We start from the raw sequence: 14,213 nt of genomic DNA on the forward strand, positions 1-14,213 counted from the left end.
ACTGTGTCAAACAGCAGGAATTTTAAAAAAAACAAAACAAAACACTTTTAAGATGGCTTCCCACTTAAAGCCTTAAAGCCACAAAGCAAATACAAATGAAATCATCCAAAACATTTTCTTTTTAGGCCCTCAGTATTCATGCTTCACTAAGCATTTGTCAATCTCTTTTAAAACCCTAAAATCCTCCAAATACAAAAGGCTGCAAAAATAGGTTTCATTTATTCGAGTAAAGCCAACCATTGCAGTTGGGTTAAAACTTTTGAGAACAGACAAAACAGTGAAGTCATTGACTCTGGAAACAAAAACAGCCCTTCAAACTTCAGAGACTGTCTCTGTGACTGTGTGTGTGTGAGAGAGAGAAAGAGAACAGGTAGAAAGCAACACAATTTGATACTGTTTGCAGTGGTATGGCTATACTGGTCCTAGGATATGAGAGAGAGTGGATAAGGTAATCTCTCTTATTGGACCAACTTCTGTTGGTGAATGAGACACACTTTGGAGCATACAGACAGCTCTTTTGCAGGTCTGAAGCTCTAAAAGCTGTTGGTCTCTTTTACCAACAGAAGGTCCAATAAGAGGTATTACCTCATGCACCTCGTCACTCAACCTGAAAGACAAGCCATGTGTCTATGGTATTTATATGGTCCCCACTATTATATAGTATTCCTTGTAGTATCTGAACACTTCAGAGTCTGTGACATATTTATCTTACACGTTGATGGTGATCTAAGGCCCCTTTCCAGTCATAAAGAGGATGAAGCAAGGATGGAATCTTTGCTCCTAGCCTTTTTGGTCTTTTCTTCTCTACGATGCTAGAAGACGCCCTCCATGACTTTTTCCAATGCTGTCTATATTTTCACACTGGCAAGCTCTATAATCAATCCCTTTAATATTGCACGTAGACGAGAGAAGTGTTGATCCAGGAACTGCTCTATGCCGATGTCTGTGACTTGGTGGCACACACTGAAACAACACAAGATCTTACAAATTGCTTTGCTGTGTGCGCTCAGAATTTTTGCCTTACCATCAGCTGCACAAAAGCTGAGACGTGTACCAGCCAGCTCCTTAACAAAAACTTGCCAAGATCCATCAATAAGCTTGGAAGATACCATGCTCCAAGCCATCAAACCATTTACTTATCACGGCAGCATGTTAAACAATGAAGTGACAATCCACAAAACAAATGCACACATTAAGAAAGCTAGCCCAGGACTACACTTTTATCACTGAATCTAGAAGCAGCATGGAACAGTGTAATGCTGTTGTCCTCATGACATTGCTCCAGGGGTGTGAAACGTGGACCCATGACCACTGGCACATTAAAATTCTTGACAGTTTCCATTTGCAATACCTACAAGGATGGCTAGGCATCAATTGGCAAGACTGGGTTTGCAACATGGAAGCCTTGGCAAAAGCTGGTTTGATTGATATTGAGGTTTATTTGATTTGTGCCCAGGTACGATGGACTAGACATGTAATTTGTATATGAGACCTATCAAAACAAAATTCTATATTCTGAATTAAGCCCTAGCAACCATAAGCATGGCAGGCAGCTGAAAAGCTTCAAAAGATTCTCTGAAACAAGATCTGCACAAGACGAATATTTCTGACTGTCTTTAGACAGCTGGCAACTGACCACATTGCATGGTGCCACGCCATAGGGTGGGTGCCCAGGACTTGAAGAACCAGGTTGCACAGCTGGAAGCACAGTGCCAGGTACAGAAACAATATGCAGCTCAGTCAACACAGCCAGGCAAATGGCTCTGTGGTCAGTGCTGTAAATGTTGTTCTCCCTGAGTTGGCCTAGGGAACCATGCAAAGGCCCATGAGTCCTGAAGATGGGGATGACTAATATTGTCTCAAGGCCCATGAGTTAGGTAAGGGCTATTATCTATATTATACAGCTTGGAGGCATGGAGATTAAGTGACTTGCCCAAGGCTACGTGGGAAGTCTGTGGCACAGCATGGAATTGAATTCCTGAATCTGACACAAGTGTCTTAACCATTAGACAATCTTCCCATATATTGACCAGTTCTCCCCACTCTAAGAGTTCACAAACCCTAGAAAAAACAGACAGTAGAACCACTCCTGAAGACAGTTTAATATGGGTCAAACTTTCTGCACAGCTGCCCTTTATGGCTCCCGTGAAGTCAGTAACAGTTTAACATGGAAGTCAGTGGAGCCAGGATGTCACACCTGGTGCTTAAAATGCACAATTGCAGTCAATGCAAGGGCACATCTATGTGTGCAAATGAATATGGACCTCAGGCCCTTTGAAAATTGAGCCTCAAATCCAGAGCAGACTCTCCTCAAAAGTAGTTTTCTCCTTTTCCAAAAGTCTCCCTCAAAAAACAAAACAAAAACACACCTACCGAAGATGGTGCCCATCCCGTTAATTATGATGGTCCCAGTCCCCATCCCCGTCCCCCCCAAGGAAGGACAACTGCTTCAATGGCCAAACAAGAGCCAGAGGAGCTACACTCCCTGCCTGCTGCTGTATGCTAACATGGAAATAAGTTTTCCAATTTTCAGAACACATTGCCATGTTCAACTGTCGGAAGGTGTTGATCTCCATGGTAACTGTATGGTTCTCATTATAATACTGGGACCATCTCTTTTTTTAGAAGCCTTATTTGTCAGGCTCTAACTACTGAAGAAGAAACCTAGTGAATCAAAGAATGATTTGGATTTTGCCTTTAGACTATCATCAGGCATTTATCTGGTTTTGTCCCTGGTGTTCTTTAGACTGCAATAAATCTATTGTGGGACTTGTGAGTAATTCCCTCTTCCCCCTCCCTGCCATCCAAATACTCTGGTTTTCTCATGTTTTACAAATAAGCAGAACCATAAATAAAATGACAAAAAGCATGGAACAAAAGCTTAGCTGAATCAGCTTGTTGAGAATCAACAGTTATCAGCTAGACTGTGGGAAGTTACAGCTTTCTCATATTGGCTCCTTATAATGAAGGGCTAACATAATTAGCCAAAAAAGCAGGGGGGCGGGGGTGGTTAAGTCAGGACTCCTGGGTTCAATTTCCCATCCTGCTGCTGATTTGCAATGGTCATAGGCAAGTTATTCAACCTTTTTGTATTTTAATGCATGCTTCTGTAAGATAGATATAAAAATACCAATCTTACAAGGGGGTTGAGAGACTTAATACATCAATACTGGTAAATTTGTTCTGCACTCTTTGCATGAAAGACACAGGTGTTTGTGTGTATAACTACAAAGTTATGGGTTAATATATATCTGACTTCTATTCTGATTTATTGATCCTTCAATAAGTCCAGTTTACTCTGGGAGGCTGATTTCCTGTTATATTGTGTGCTTAGGCACTTACAAAGCCTTACCACATTACTGCACTCCAGTCATACAGAATGATAGAGCAATTCAATCAATTAACAGGAGGATTGGACTTCATGCGTTCAGCTGCCACTGATTAGCTACAGATTTATATTAATCCAAAATAGTCACCTGATATTTGAACAAAGAATAACCAGAGATTTCAATGGCATTCCATAAAAAAATTGGAATAGATCTGGTTTCGTAGACCACAGAGGCTCTAAAGAGGCTCTGCATGCTTTCAATATGTCTAGAAAATCTTAAAGATGTATTCTTTTATATAAAATTCTATTGTTTCAAAAGGATATTCAGTGAATTGGCATAAAAAGGGAGGTAAAAATGATAAGATTTCAAGAATCAATGCTATCAAATCCATGGTTGGTTGGAGAAAGTTTCTAAAAACATCTTGAGAAGACGGGGGAAAAAGTTACTATTTTAAACATATGTGTTGTCTATCCCATGAAATAATTAGACACTCTTAATGGCATAAGAATCTACTGGAGATATGCACTGAGCAGTAGCTATGCCTTTCAGAATAAAAGAATCAGAGATAGTTCAGCTAATAAGGGCTGGGTTGAAGCCACAAGAATATTTGGTCAGACGACATCAGGGAGTACCAGATCTTCCAAAGGGCTCCACCCTGAATAAGGGGCAGCTAGCTCATACTCAGGCTGTCTCAGGAGCCGACAAAGGACTGAATCATGATTCATTCATAATTAGCTCCATACTCCCCCTTGCTCCATGGGGCAAGTAAGCTGCTCCAGCTCTTCTCCTGGCACAGCTTCCGTCCCCACTCATGCTGGTTCAACTGAACCAGTTGGGGTGAATCACAGGCCTGTCTGCTCCCCACTCCTTCCCTTACACTACCCACCTACCTGCACAGGAAAGATGGAACCTGCCTCCCTCCATGCTGCTACCCAAGCTACAGGTGGCTCATGCAGGGGACAAAGGGTCTCCTTTCCTTCCCCTGAGTGGGAGCCGGGGTCACGCTCTTCCCCTAAGTAAGTGCAATTTTGACTCAGTGCCCCACTTAGAGACACTTGCTCACTGTGCTCTGAGGAAACTAACCAGAGGGCTTGGCTTACCAAAAATAGCATTTCCCATTTCTCAGCAAGCTATGGGCATAGAGTCAAGTTTTGTAATAATCAGAACGAACGTAACACAACACAACACAGCTGTAGTGCACACAAGCACCCAACAACAAAGACTAATAATTATCAATCAATCCACATGCAGCTGGTATACTACCTGCTCCCTGGAAAAATGTGGGAAGAGAAGCCCTATTTCTACAGATGAACATACCAGCCTGCATGCTAAGGGTCTGTTTAGACTGAAGAAATTGGGGTTTAATGGAAAGAGTCTTCTGGAAACCAAAGCAACTGTCTCATGTCCCCCTTCCCTCCGTTTTTTGTTTATTTCTGGCACAAGCCGGCTAGTTTTTCACTGCAGTGGGTGGCTACACACTTTAGGTACTCACTTTTTGAGCTAAAGATGGCAGCCAATCCAGAGAGACCACCCCCACGTCCCCTTCCCTCTGACAAATCTCCTGCTAACATTGCAGATACTTCCAATGCCAGCAGTGGGGCAGGGTTTCTTTTCTCTCATAGGGTGAAGAGCCTGTCAGTCAGTGAAAACTGGATGGCCAAAGCCCAACTCACCAAGAGATGATCTTTCAGTGCCACTTGCTGCTTAGTGCCTTCATATGTGTGGTTACAAGATCCACTGTAACAAGGCTATTGAGGTTTTAGAACAATGCAGCTTTTGAGAATTTTGCAGAAGGTGGGGAAGAGAAGCATAGTTGGGCTCTCTCTCTCAGGCATATTGCTGCAATGAGTACCCTAATATATCAGCCCAAAGGACATGTACAAGGATGCTGGGATACACACAATACCCTATCATGGTCACTGCATAATATAAAGTCATACTCCTCCCCCTGATGATCATACCACTGCATTTTTAATAGAAACCACTATAAAGGTCACCAGTTCTTCATAAGCATATGCTCATGTAACAGACCATGTTCACACATTCAGCACCCTGGCCAGCACTCACCATTTAACACACCAGCCCAAATGCATAGCACACATATCACACGTAGCCCCAGAGTCACATTATTCTGTTCACACTAATACTATATAGCAAATATACGGTGTAATTCATATATACATTTCTCAGATGTTCCTGCAAGCTTTTTCTTTGCTAGTGGAGGGCCTCCACTTGTGCTCCATTGGATGGCAGTGGCTTCTCTAGCCTTTGTAGGGAGTACTTACAGCATGGTAGTACCTACAGATCAGGGTCCCATTGTTTTAGGTGCTGTACAAACACATAGTAAGATAATCCAAATCCCAAAGACAAGGTGGCGGAGTGGAGAACAGAGAGATGAGATGACTTGTCCAAGGTCACCTAGCAGGTCAATGCCAGAGCTGAGAAGAGACTATAGGTCTCCCAAGGCCCAGTCCAGTACCCTGTTCACTGGACCACAGTCTCTCAAAGATTCTTTGCAAAGGTTCTTAGCTGGCCGGGATTCAATTTTACTAGTTAATATGGCGGCAGATGGAATGAGAGACTGGTAATGATGTGCGTCACTCTTTCCTTAAGTTCAATGATTGAAGTAGCACATACCTGTGGTGGGATGGGCCAGAGCCTAACACTGACAGAGGAGGAGGTGTTTTTTCCACTGCTGCACTTAAACAGCTATAAACAACTAAAATGCCCTGCAATGCGACTGAAGAGTGTACAACAGAAAGGATTAAGCGAAGCTGGCAATAGACTGATTCCTGAAACACGGAAAGAAACCAGAGGAAAGTTTGATTTCCCCAGATTATTGGCCCCTGGACCACAACATAATGCTTCTGTGTCATCTTTGCAGAGGGAGACACAGCAGTGCAGGACAATAAACCACAAAACTCCTTGAGAGAAAGGATATCAGCACTTCACAACAACATGGACTTCCCGCAAAAAAAAAAAATCTATCAGCTGAAGAGAGGGTAGAGACTTTGTTTGAGACATTAACTGTGCTGGACAGCAGAGACAGTAAGAGAACTCTATCTGATGCTAAAATAAGCAGCAATAAAGAAAAGTCTGGAGAGTTAACTAAGCTCACCAAAAAAAAAGGTATAAGGCAACATATTGACAGAAAAAAGTTATAAACCCTGCAGAATTTGGTGATAGTAAGTAATGTACCAGTGTTGGGACTCCCTAATGGAAAAGGTTCTGGAGGTATTGTCTGGATTTATGGAAGAATGCATTCTGAGTACAAGCTCTTTAAATGGAATTCCTTCAATATTCTGTTTTTCTAAACAAGAACTGCAGAATTCATGTATTTAAAGTTCTATAGGAAGATAATGTGGACAACAGAATAGTGACCTTATTCAGCAGCAAGGAGAAGCGGAGGATGCTAAATATGGCCATCGTTACTGGGGGACACAATCCTGGTTTGTTTGTTTTTTAATTTTATTTTCCCCAGATCTCAATGTGATGTCCAAAGCAAGGGGAAAATTCTTTAATGAAGTTTTTGAAGTTGGGTGACTATATCTGTGTTTACCCACCAGTAACATCAATAGATGCATTTTCTTTGATATTTATTGCACAACAAAAAACAAGATTTAATTTTAGTTTGTCTGTAGATGATGCATTTAATCTAATTAGAAATATTTTTTGTCCTTTCTTGAGAATATCACTTATTTTACAGACTATTAAGCATAGAGAATTTTTAGCACCTCATAGTTGTTCAATTGCTAAGAAGGAACTGAACTTTACATAACTAATTCTTGAATGTCTGCATTTGAATTCAATCATGCCTCTAACTTTGTTTGATTGACACCTGGCCACGCAGAGGCTGCCCAGAGTATGTTACAAGAACCTGTCATTCAACATCAAGAATTTCCAAGAGACCCAGGGAAAGAATATCAGAAAGGCCAAAACCCAAGGGACATTTGAAAGGCTGAAAACCAAAAAGCCTGAACAGAAGGAAGAAAATTCCATAATTCCATCCTCACTTTGATCAAAATATTCAAAGACTGCTGGCCTGCAAGGCAAAACTAAATTCTTCACTTAAATAATTAGTTGTGTATTAGTTGAGAGGAGTTCTCTTAATTGGATGTTTATGAAAAGGTCATATAAAGTCACTACAAGCTAGATTATGTCATTTGGGCACAGTCCTGCTTTGGGTGGGAATATCTCTCAGAATCCCCAGTGAGTGAGGGAGTGCATAAACTTCTGCAGCTCTTTAAGGGCTAATCTGCACTGAAGAAATAACAGTGTAAACAAGGAGTGCCATGGTTAATAATGCATCATGGTGGGGTGGGTCACAACCAGCTGACAGGGTTTTAAATACTTCATTCTCTGTCTACACAGAGTGCTAAGCTGTATTTAACATCAGGTTAGGTAACATGTATTAGAATACAATGTCTTTTTTCTATGACAGACAAGCCTGTTGTGGTGTGGTTTACTCTCCTCCACTGGTTCTGTATACATGGGGCAGAGCCATGACTCCTGCTAGTCCCCACCTCCTCTGGGACACCATGCTCCCCACAGGAATCAGGCTCAGTAACAGCCCTACAATTCTCCCAAGCAGAGGGGCTGCTATTCTGGCCAGCCCTTATGTACATCATACAAAGTAGGGAAACATCCTTACACCCCACCCCACAAACACTGCAAGGCACATGCCAGGTAGAATGTGGACCTCTCTTTGGCAAAACAAAAAAAGTCATGGCAGAAGAGTTACACATACACCTAATCCTTGAAATAAGTGTGCACCGTGCCAAAGTAGGTCCCAATCCAGACCTCTGCATGGGCAGCCCCTTGTGTCTGCATGAAGGCCCAGTGACTTCATGTCCTCCCTCACCTGGTGATTTATGAGGGGTTGACCCTCCTCCCTTCTGAGGCCCTTAAGCCTAGTCACCCTGTGTTCTGTCTTCTTGCAATTTACTTAGATTGTCCACTTATGGCAGGGGCGGTGTCCTATTTTAGTCCCTGGGGCAATGTTCGATAATAAAAAAAACTTTAATAGAAACAGTTGCTATTCTTGGAAGATGAAGCTTGGTGTAAGCATGGGATTAGCAGTCCTGACTTCTCCTCTGCCACCATTTCTCTCTGATCTTAGCCAAATCACTTAACCTCTCTGGGCTTCTGTTTCGCCCTCTTCCCCGTTTTAAAATGCTTCTTTGTCTCACAGGGATGTTGGGAGGCTTAATCCATTAGTGTTTGTGAAGGGCTGAGAGATCTTCTCATGAAGAGGAAGTAGCAACTGATTAAATTAGAGGATACAGAAATGACCCCTGTGATGAGGGGTGGGAGATGTGTAGAATTTCAGGGAGGAATACCCTGAATAGGATGGGGAGTGTGGGTCAGTGGGAATCATTGGAGAACGTCAGAATACCGATGGATGGACTCAGCTAGAGCAGAGGAAACAGAAGGCATCTGGTTCAGAGGCCAGAGAGAGGAACTTAGCAAAAGGAGGGAGGAGTTAATAAGAGCCATTGGAAAGATTTACGCTGGGGGAGGAATGTCTTGAGTGGTAACAGGTAAGCTGCGGCAGGGAAATGGCAGTCAAACAGGTATTTCTTTCTTGGTCAGGTTACAAGTTCCTACAGAAAAATCCCTGCAGGTCGGAGCTTAATGTACTGTGACAATGAAGAAACCCATCCCAATTTAAAGCTACTAGAAGGAATACAAAAGCCACCAGGAGAGGAGGCATTCACATTTCTTGTGAGTTACCAGTTACCATACCCAGTATTTGTCACAATACCTTAGAAAGCATATAATTGTTCTAACAGGGCTTCTGCATAACGCATTCTGAATGAGTGGATTTTAAGGGAAGGGAAGAGTCTGTCTCATAGCTGACATCAAGGATTCTTACATTTCAAAAGGAGTCAGTTTAACTGACTCAAATAAACTTTTTGTACTTGGAATAGACACAAGGACAGCCCAGCTCATCTTTAGGTTCAGGAGTGTAGTCAGAGCCCTTGTACGCTTTTATATCCAGGGTAGTGGACGGAGACTCACAAATGGATGGGTTAATTGTGGCTGCCCACTGGTCAAATTACAGACAGCAGCCAATGGTGTGACCTTTGCAGGAGCACACTCAGTCACCCTGTGAAAGGAGCTTAGAAGAAATAAGGGACGCAGAATAAATGGATGAAAAACACAGTGTGAACCAGGCTGCTGGTCAGGGCCTAGAGCAGGGAGGGAAATCATGTGTTTTACTTAGATTGTAAGTTCTTTGGGGCTGGGACAGTCTTGTTCTGGGTTTGTACAAGGCCTAGCACAATGGAGTCCTGGCGCATGACTAGGGCTTTCGGGGTGACAACACAAACAACAACAATTGTGTCCACATAAATGAAGGGAGGGGAGACGCACTCAGACACAGAAAAGAGGGCGGAACACAGAACTAAAAAGAGATGGGAGCTGCAGAAAGGCACACTCACCACCTGGGCAACCCGTCCTGGCTGCACATGGCAAAGCGATGATCTTCTCTCTAGCATCCCCTGGCATTGCTCTGGTCCTGGAGTGGTCTGCCTCCAGCCAGGTCACATTTGAGTCCTGCCCCTTTCAGGTGGACAAAGAGTCCAACAGATAGCCCAACATCCATTACAAAAAGTCTCAACCCCAGTTTGGGGCCCTATGGTCCTCAGACCCTTCTCTCATGGCTCTCTGTCATCCTTATCTCTCTTTCAGGGGGAACCCAGACCCGCCTACGACACCAGGGACCCTATAACCACCAGCCAAGGGCTGCTCCTCCAGGCTCCTTATTTTTGCCTCCCTGGACTTCTCCCTACCATAGCCTATCAGCTAGTCTCTCTGAGTCTCTCTACATCCCCCTTCTCTCAGAATCACAATTCTCAGGGCTCTCCACCAATAAATCTTGTTAAAAATGTATAAACTTAAACCAATTCTACCCTCCTGAGGCTTGACCTTTCACACCTTTTAAGTTCCCCCTGCGGTTCCTCCACTGAATGCCTCCCAGGGTTTTCTCCCCACTGAGCCTGCTCCATCTCTAATGGCTTCTCTACAGCTCTCCTGGCCTCCTGCCAGCCTTCTCTACTTAGGAGAAGATCCCAGAGCCAACTCCCCTATTAAGTTTCCTCTTTGGAGCTCCTGGTCTCTCTGGCTCTAAAGAATGACTGCAGAGTTGCATTGCATTGCCTCCTCCCTACTCTCTCTCTCTTCCTTTCTTTATAGTCATCTTTAACTAATCCTGGCCACTCTCCAGGTGCAGCTAGGTAGCATAATTGACCTCCCAGGATAAGCTTAGGTTTAATCCTTTCATCCCCTTATAGGAGCCTAAACCTAAAACCATGCAGAAGACTTCAGGCATTTTTTCCCCACAGAAAAAGGAGGAGACAATATTGAATGAGTAGACGCTGGGGCAGCAAACAGCTAAGGAGATAGATAACAGGTCAAGGAGTGGTCTAGTAGGTTGAGCACTCAGGACTGAGAGCCAAGACCCAATATGTGCTAACCCCAGCTCTGGAGTCTTTGTGCGGCTTTTGCCAAATCTCTTAACCTGTGTGGATCTCATTGGTGGACTAAAATAACCCTTGACAGACTCAGATATGTCTTTACAATGCAGTGACAATGCTATAGATACTTGGTGATGAACCCATTATAAAAGACATCAAATAGATATATGGTATTTCTCTCAATGAGTTGTTAAATATTCCAAGTGGGAGCAGTTTTAATGAACAAATAAAAAGGAGAAGCAAAGTAAAACTCCTGATGAACCTAGTGAATTCTCTTTTCCTTAAGGCTGGTTATGTTTTAAAAAACTCCATTCCAATACTGCTTGGTATTTTCTGCTGCACAGGGCCCCATCCCCTGTGACTGACACTCAGACATTACACAGGGCAGTTTGTCAGCAAAAACTCACAGAAAAAGTGAAGCTGGACACCTCTGAATAAGTGTGCACGCCTGAAAATGGCCATAATTTCCTCAAGCCTCTTCTATGGATACTGATAGGAGCAAAATTTTGAGATAAGCTTATAGGAAAAAACTGTAATTTTCTGGTTCTAAAAAACCCTTGCTTCACTCCCTACTGCTTTTGTGAGAAGAGGAAGCCCCAGGCATCTGACTGCCAGCTCTCAGTCATCTTGTGACTTTGACCTACAATACATAATGCAGAGCAATCACACCTCCATGGGGTACCTATTCAGAGACATTCAAGCTGGTGCAGCTGAGTTGGGTTCCTTACCATTTTTTGAATCCCTCAATCTGGGCCAAAGCATTTCTCCTTTTTCATCTACTCGTCTCGTCCGCCTGCTCACTTCTACATCAATCGCTATCGCCAGTCAGAGCTGCCAAATCAAGGCTCCTTCAAGGTCAGTGTGTAAAAGGACCCACTTCTTGTCAGTACCACAGAATGGAACACAGTCCTGTTTCTGTTCATCACTGGGGGTAACTCCATGTGTCATATGAGGGAGTCTGCATTGGGAGCTCGGTGTCTAAAGGGAAGGGGGATGTACATGCAGGAACTCATAGATATGTTAATATTCAAGAGGGAACATTTGTCTGTATGCCAAGAGATGATGAATATGAATGAGGGAGACATGGAGGTGGCAGAGTGGATTCTGTAAGAGAAACCAGGCCTCTAGAAGCCAGCTAACAGTGATCCCACTATCTGGGAAGGAGATAGCCCCAGAGAAAGTTAGCTCTAGTATATATTTCCTTCCTGGAAATACTCCATGTTGCCAGAGAAGCGTGCCATATGTAGCAACTGCTCTTCAGCTCCGTTCCAACATGATCCCTCAACTTAGTGAATGGTTAAATATTCACTGTTCATGTAGAGAAGCACTGCAGGCTCATGGAGAAAGGAGGATCATGCTGTGTGGCCATCATTCATACAAGGTAAAGGCCCTTGTAACCTGTTTTATTCCTCCTTCGCACCCCCTCCGCACCTTGTAGTGCAAGGGAGCATTTATACTAGTGTTTTGAAAACAGGTTTCTTACTGAACAGTGATAAAGAAAAAAAAAGTTCATGAAGTATATACCAGACTCTGCAGCTTGTAAGGGAAACATTTGTCCCCTAGCCCTGGTCTACACTAGGAGCTGAGGTCGAATTTAGCAGCGTTAAATTAATTTAACCCTGCACCTGTCCACATGACAAAGCCCTTTTTTTCGACTTAAAGGGCTCTTAAAATCGATTTCCTTACTCCACCCCCAACAAGGGGATTAGCACTGAAATCAGCCTTGCTGGGTCAAATTTGGGGTACTGTGGACGCAATTAGATGGTATTGGCCTCCGGGAGCTATCCCAGAGTGCTCCATTGTGATCGCTCTGGACAGCACTCTCAACTCAGATGCACTGGCCAGGTAGACAGGAAAAGGCCCGCGAACTTTTGAATTTCAATTTTCTGTTTGGCCAGCATGGCAAGCTTCAGGTGAGTGCAGAACTCATCAGCAGAGGTGACCATGATGGAGTCCCAGAATCACAAAAGAGCTCCAGCATGGACTGAATGGGAGGTACGGGATCTGATCGCTGTATGGGGAGAGGAATCCATGCTATCAGAACTCCGTTCCAGTTTTCGAAATGCCAAAACATTTGTCAAAATCTCCCAGGGCATGAAGGACAGAGGCCATAACAGGGACCCGAAGCAGTGCCGCGTGAAACTTAAGGAGCTGAGGTAAGCCTACCAGAAAACCAGAGAGGCGAACGGCTGCTCCAGGTCAGAGCCCCAAACATGCCGCTTCTATGAAGAGCTGCATGCCATTTTAGGGGGTTCAGCCACCACTACCCCAGCTGTGTTGTTTGACTCCTTCAATGGAGATGGAGGCAACACGGAAGCAGGTTTTGGGGATGAAGAAGATGATGATGATGATGAAGTTGTAGATAGCTCACAGCAAGCAAGCGGAGAAACCGGTTTTCCCAACAGCCAGGAACAGTTTCTCACCCTGGACCTGGAGCCAGTACCCCCCAAACCCACCCAAGGCTGCCTCCCAGACCCACCAGGTGGAGAAGGGACCTCTCATGAGTGTACCTTTTAAAATAGTATACGTGGTTTAAAAGCAAGCATGTTTAATGATTAATTTGCCCTGGCATTTGTGGCTCTCCTGGATGTACTCCCAAGGCCTTTGCAAAAGGTTTCTGGGGAGGGCAGCCTTATTCCGTCCACCATGGTAGGACACTTTACCACACCAGGCCAGTAGCACGTAGTTGGGAATCATTGTAGAACAAAGCATTGCAGTGTATGTTTGCTGGCATTCAAACAACATCCATTCTTTATCTCTCTGTGTTATCCTCAGGAGAGTGATATCATTCATGGTCACCTGGTTGAAATAGGGTGCTTTTCTTAAGGGGACATTCATAGGTGCCCGTTCCTGTTGGGCTGTTTGCCTGTGGCTGAACAGAAATGTTCCCCGCTGTTAGCCATGGGGAGGGGAGGGGGGGGAAAGCAAAATGCGACCTTGGAACAAAAGCACATGTGCTATGTATTTAATGTTAACACAAGGTTTACCATGAAAGGTTTACCATTGTTCTATAAAATGTATCTTTTTAAATACCACTGTCCCTTTTTTTTCCTCCACTAGCTGCATGTGTTTCCAGGATCACAGGCTCTTCTCCTTCCCAGAGGCTAGTGAAGATCAGAAGGCAAAAAAAATGCACTCGCGATGAAATGTTCTCTGAGCTCAAGCTGTCCTCCCACACTGACAGAGCACAGATGAATATGTGGAGGCAGACAATGTCTGAGTGCAGGAAAGCACAAAATGACCGGGAGGAGAGGTGACGGGCTGAAGAGAGGGCTGAAGCTGAAAGGTAGCAGCAGCATGATGAGAGGAGGCAGGACTCAATGCTGAGGCTGCTGGAGGATCAAACTAATATGCTCCAGGATATGGTTGAGCTGCAGGAAAGGCAGCTGGAGCACAGACCGCCGCT

Source organism: Caretta caretta, chromosome 9 (genome assembly GCF_965140235.1).
Source record: "Caretta caretta isolate rCarCar2 chromosome 9, rCarCar1.hap1, whole genome shotgun sequence".
Lineage (NCBI taxonomy): Eukaryota > Metazoa > Chordata > Testudines > Cheloniidae > Caretta > Caretta caretta.